Below are 6492 nucleotides of genomic sequence, written 5' to 3'. Positions count from 1 at the left end.
GGACTCTACTGTCTGGGCACCACTACCTCATGTATTTTATTTCTTTCTGATATTCTGTTTTGTTTTTGAGACATACTCCAATTCTTGAAACCAGGCTGGCCTCCAAGTCATGGCAAAGCTTAGATTGCAGGTATGCTGCACCAACCTGTCTCTGACTTTTAAACTGCCCACTTTAGTTTACAGGCTCCTTAAGAGGAACAAGAATGTGGCTTCTTCCCTCCCATTGAGTGCACTTAATGTCATGTTTTCTGGTTCTTTCTCTGTCTCCTGTTTCTTCCCAAAAGACACTCAAAATCGGGACTACTACCATATCGCACAACTCTAAATTTCCCACTAAATGTGTGTTCAGTTAAAAGCCAACAAATCCTTCCATCTAGTTAAAAGCCACCCCTTGGAGTCCCCCCCTTGCAGATACATGAGTACATTTAAGTTTGCTTTATTTATAGTAAGGTGAAATGCTCATATCCAGGCTACCAGCGCTCTGTTGAATGCACACACTTCCCCCTTGTCTTTTCCCGTGTGTGTTTATATGTGAAAAGATAGAGCAGAGGCAGTTTGCAGCTCACAGTTCTTTCTTTTCAGTGGGGAGCATGGTGTAGTGAGCGCTGGTTATCAGAACTGACTTCCAGAACAGTCCTCTACCATATAATGGAGCCTTTAGCATCTTCTCCATGCCCCGACTTCTCATCCAGTGGACACAGTAACTGACTCTCACAGACTTGTACAAGAACAAAGGGAAAAGCATATGCCAAAATGACTCTGGAGCACCCAGTAGTCTTTCAGTAAGAATTAGTTCACTGTGCTCTTTTCCATCCCCATTGTTTTCCTTTCTCAGCAGTTAAATGTCTCATACCTAGACACATTGTAACTGAAGACTAAAATTCAACTGGGGCTGCAGCATGGCTTGGTCAATGTGCTGTACTCTCAGATCTGCTTTCCCAACACTCGAAACAGGGGTCTTTTCCAGGGCTGTCTTTAAAGCTGTTCACTAGCCAGTGTCATTGGTTTGCTCAGTTTCTGGCTCTTTCAAGACTGTGTTTCAGTACTGTCTCTAGTTTTATTGCACTGTGTGATTCTTACCTGGGGAGGTTTGTTTTATGACATCTCCATGAAGTCTTGAAGAAAAACATGCATTTTCTATTTTCACAGTTAATTTTATAACAAGGTGACATTGGCAATACATATATGGATTTCTAACTGAATTATACTTAAGAATACTACATTATAAATGTTGTCTGTCAATTAGTGTTATATACTTACCAATAAAGATTAGAATAAATATAACAAATTGTTGGCCATATGGTATCTTTTATGGCCATGAATTATAACAACACTATTGTCAATAGCAGATCTATTTTTAAACAGGATATTTCTAAGCAAGAAATATACATCCTTAATTTTTAATCTTTTTCTCTCTTAACTATGTGCTAACTTTCTAAAACTGATTTACTTTATTAAATAAACTAACTCATTTTCAATTTGGAATTTGATTTCTGATGTAAGACAATCAGTTTGCTTTGTTTATTCCACATCTTATATCGTTTTGTCTCTAGAGCATCTGGCACCTGAGCTCGTCATTGGGTGATTCAGGAAACACTGATGAAGAACATATCTGGTCCCAGAGTGCAGTAGTGGCTGCAGAGATAGGACATGCATGGTGCCTGTCCTCATGGAGCTGAGTTTGGTCGAGGGAAAGGGACAATAAGGGAATCAGTGTGCACATCATTTTCAATCATAGTGATTGCTATTAAGAAAAACAAATATGTTGGAGAGATAAGACTTCCAGCAGTGGAGTGGAGAATCTACATTGTTTTAAGTGATTGAAGAGGTTCTTCTCAGGTGGTGACCTCAAAGCTGAACTTAGAATAATTTCCAAAATTATGAAAGAAAGCTGGGCATAAATGCCATTAGAGGTTGAATGGAAACTGAGGCAAACTATGGACAATGAACCTGTTTTGAAAAGTGTTCAGGATATTAAAGGTACTTAAGTAAAAATCTGTGTAATGATCATACAAGGTAGAGTGGGGAGGAGCTAGATAATACAGGTCTTTGAAGACCACGATACAAATGATCAATTTTATCTGAAGTATAAGGGAAGTTACTGAGGAATTCTAAGAATGTTGGCATGGGGGAGGGGGAGTGAGGTATTTTATATTTTTAGCAAACTGCTCTAGTTGCCTAAGAGCATAATTTAGGGCCAGCACAGTGAATGGTGTTCAGGAATGACTACAGCAATGTTGGCCAGGAGGCATACAGACTCAGACTGAGGAGATAGAAACTGAGAAGGAGAAAAGTGGGTAGATTTGAGGGACTTTAGAAACAGTTGGTGGAACTTCCTGGTGGAGCACGTGTCAGACAGTGGAGGGAAAGATGAACGGCAGTGAGGAAGAACTGCAAACGCCCAGTTTTCCACTTTGAGCACTTCTATAAAACGAAGACCAATGGGAGCTCAGCAGCTTTGTTTGTTTGTTTGTTTGGTTGCTTTAAAGCTTCCATATGGGGAGTTAGGAATTCAGTTTGGGTCATTTAAGATGCCCATGTGACTTCTAGTAGAGAGTGAATTCTCTAGAATTTAAAAGAGAGGTGATAAATCTAATTTCAGTAAAAGAGTGGAAAAAACAGACCTAATAAGAAATCCAAGAGAAAATATGAAAACACTCTGTGCTAAAAAGTATAAGGCATACTGAGAAGATTCCATAGGAATGGGAATAAATTAAGGAATATATGGTATTCATTGGCTGTAATTCGCTTTTGTTAAAATAGTAATTCCTCTCAAGCTGACCTATGAATTCAGTAAAATCCCACTTCTCACTAAGGGGAGAGGTGTGTTGGTGAAGATGCAGAAGTCCAATGATATTCAAAAGAAGCATCAATCAATGAATGGAAAATCCTGTGACTCAATACCAAGGCATGTCCTACAGCAAGCGAGTTTCAGAAGCTCTGAGGGCAGATAAGTTTTGGCTGCTCCACCCAGGGGACAGCTTGACATGTAGAATGGGCTAAGCTTTGGGTTTTCAATGTGGAAGTCAAAATGTTTGTTAACAGGTGGGTCCACGTTTGTATATGGTGTGATCTACTTCAGTCAGGCATCTGCTGTGTGACTCCCTTTAGAAAGAGTGTTTTGTCATTGTCTCCGCCAGCTTTCACTAACTTACATAAGCCTGCTACCTGTTTCTGTTAGCTATGCAACCCCTAGATATGTGTATTATCCTAGGCCAATGCTATACCTAACACCCAGTGTGGCAGTTAATGCTGTAATATGTAGGAAATTGTTCTCACTCCTATCAGGGACAAATCAAAGACCATGTTTATCAGTTATATTTTCTGAAAGCAATAGATAATGGAAGGTACAGAGTTTTTCAAAGTTATTTTTGGAAATTAAAAGCCAAATCTAATATTTTCTGATAGTGTGACAGTAACACACACACACACACCAGCCAATTATAAACGTATAACTAATGACATAGTATAATGAATAGGCTAAGAAGAATGCAACTATTTTATAATTAGTCACCATGTCATATATCATAACAATCTCTGATTAAGCAATAAAATAAGAAGGCTGTATTCACAACAGTAACAAAAAATTGAAAGTACAAAGAATGTGTGGGAACATTATGAAGGAAACTACAAAAGTTTATCGAGAGATACAAAGTAATAATTGAATAAGTGGGTACGCATGTTAAGTTTCTGAAAAATTGTAAAAATGTCAGTTGTTTGCATCTGAATTTATGGTTTTAATGTAATCCCAATAAAAACTCTAAAGGACTTTTCTTAGTTTGAGAAAATTTTCTAATAAAATGCATATGGGAATGTAAACCAAGCTAGGGTAGAGAAATGTCTGAAAAAGCTGTTTAAAATAAAACAATTTGAAGTAAGCATTCACTTGCAGCAATGTGTTAAAATAAATTTAAATAGGGTACCCCACGCTTCTCTTTCTTCCTGTGTGGCTGGGAACACGGCATCGCACAAGGAAGGCTCCGGCTCCACCGCCACCTTCGCGGTGGGGAAGGGAAAAAGTCAAAGGCAGTTCTGGAGACTCAGCCATGAAGCAGGTGCAGATGGACAGCCTGGTAGAATTAAAGATAATCAAATGTTACCAAAAAGGACAAGGAACTGTTCAAGGAGTGCTCCTTGCTCTGGTTGTAGAAGATCAATTAGAGATCACCAACTCTTTCCCATTCCCCCAGTACACAGAAGATGATGCTGACTTTGATGAGGTCCAGTATCAGATGGAGATGATACGCAGCCTCCACCATGTCAGCATCGATCATCTCCACGTGGGCCGGTATCAGTCCACGTATTAGGGCTCATTTGTTACCGGGCACTTCTGGCTTCTCAGTTAAGTTACCAGCAAGCCATTGAAGAATCCGACGTTCTCATTTATGATCCACAAAAACTGCCCAAGGTTCTCTCTCACTGAAGGCATACAGACTGACTTCTAAATTGATGGAAGTTTGTAAAAAGAAGGACCCCTCCACTCCCCCCCCCACTCCCAGAAGCGTTGAAAAAGGCAAGCGTCACCTTTGAGGAAGTGCTGATTGTAATTAAAAATGTTCTAATGTGGGAGCTTGAGAAGAAGTCAGCTGTGGCAGATAAACATGAACTGCTCAGCCTTACGAGCAGCCATCTATCATTTGGGGAAGAATCTCCAGTTGCTGATGGATTGGGTAGATGAGATGAGCCAGCACATACTCAAATACAACACATACATGAGGAACACCTGTAAGCAGCAGAGCACATCAGTATCAGCAGCGTGGCCAGCCAACAGGAGAATATGTAGCGCCAGAGTCGAGGGGAGCCGTCCTGTGTGTGTGTGTGTGTGTGTGTGTGTGAGTGTGTGTCCTCACTCCATGACTCTTCAAGCCCCATCAGGCCCCTGCCAGGGTGGATTTGTTGCTCATTGCAGGCCAGATTAACACTTAACTTCCAGAACATCAAGGAGTTCACTGCCCAAAAACTTAGGCAAGCTCTTCATGGCCCAGGCTCTTCAAGAGTACAATAACTAAGAAAAGGAAGTTTGCAGGAAAAGCTGAGAAGACTGTGGAGACTCCAGCAGTGACTCTTGGAAAAACATATTTCTGTGCTGCAAAAAGTGGAGAGGGATTTCCAGGGTCACTGCTGCAATGTTTTTCTAGCCAATAATGAAACCTTGATCGATTGTTCACTTGAAAAACAATGTTTAAATAAAGGAGTCTGAAATTTGAATAAGCACTTGTTTAAAGATGATTAGTGTTCATACTATGAACAAATTAAGCTCATTGAAACACCCGCTCCACAATATAGAAATGATGAAACTGGGTTGGGAACACGCTAGACTTCTAGACAATCATTAAATGTCATGTTTATGAAGCATTTTTAACGATATGGTATATTAATAATAGTGGTTAGCGCCATGTAAAAAGGGGAATTGTAAACACATTGAACATGATTCCATCTTAAAAATTCTTGGGTGACATAAAATTTTTATTTGATTTTTTTTGTTTTTTATGCTATATGTATTTCTAAATTTATAAAGTGGAAATGCATTTCATAATTAGAAAACAGTAATATGACTGTTTTTTTAAAAAGAGGAAATAGTAGCGTCGTCCCTCCTTCGCAAAGGAACACCCTTCAGTGGTGCAGGGCTTTGAGACAGACGACCTCCATTCATCTGATTACTTGTGCTCCCTCCCTGTGTGACCTGCCCTGGGAGGTCATTTGTGTAAGAAGTAGTTGAATCTTGCCAAAGGAACTTCCTTTACCTTTGGTGGTCTGGTGAGAAGGTATTGTTTATATACAATGCAAGTCCCCGTGCCGGCATGTCCATACTTTAGTAGATCAGCTCCAACTTTTGTATTTTTAATAAGATCTTATCTCCCTCATAGGCCAGCAACTGCAGGGTCATTTAGAGACCGTCCTGTAGTGTTTATGACAGCACCAGCGGTTGCCATGGAAAGAACTGAGCTGTCCCCAATCCCATAACAAATGCGGGTTCAAAGCAGTTGATCTGGCTGAATTTACAGCCTCTGTGAACCCTGGGAGTTCCAAGTTTCCAGTTTGTTAGAACTACTGGAAGTTTGTTTGCTTATTGCTAGCAACACAAAACTCTGTTTTGTTTCATTTTTCTTTCAATTTTTTTCTGAAAGGCTGTTGCTTTTAAAAACTAAGAATTGTGTTTATAGACCATGTTATTCTATCACAGTGGATTGGGGTGATTTTTTTAAAACTACATACATATTCACATTTTTATATACAACTCTGTATTTTTATATCCATAAGACTATGTACACATCCATATATGTATGTAAAATGAAAGTAGGACAATTCAAAAGTGTCATTTCCCAAAACTTGTGGTCTAGAACACTGATAATGGCAGAAAGGTTTTTAATTTTCATAGTTTCATGCAAATGGAAAGGAAAATATGGGAGTACACAATTTATTATTAAGATTTGAACATTACTGAGAGTGGGAGGTACTGTCAATAATTATGTAGGGATAGTGTTGTTATGA

At 39.3% G+C, this 6492-nt stretch overlaps 1 pseudogene; it reads left to right on the top strand.

The window, feature by feature from the left end:
* The first annotated feature begins 1937 nt into the window (after positions 1-1937).
* LOC101840768 lies at positions 1938-5009 on the top strand (annotated as a pseudogene).
* The last annotated feature ends 1483 nt before the right edge of the window (positions 5010-6492 follow it).

The sequence above is a fragment of the Mesocricetus auratus genome, unplaced genomic scaffold (assembly GCF_017639785.1).
Source record: "Mesocricetus auratus isolate SY011 unplaced genomic scaffold, BCM_Maur_2.0 Super-Scaffold_100015, whole genome shotgun sequence".
In the NCBI taxonomy this organism is placed as follows: Eukaryota; Metazoa; Chordata; class Mammalia; order Rodentia; family Cricetidae; genus Mesocricetus; species Mesocricetus auratus.
This window is presented reverse-complemented; position numbering and strand designations above follow the sequence as displayed.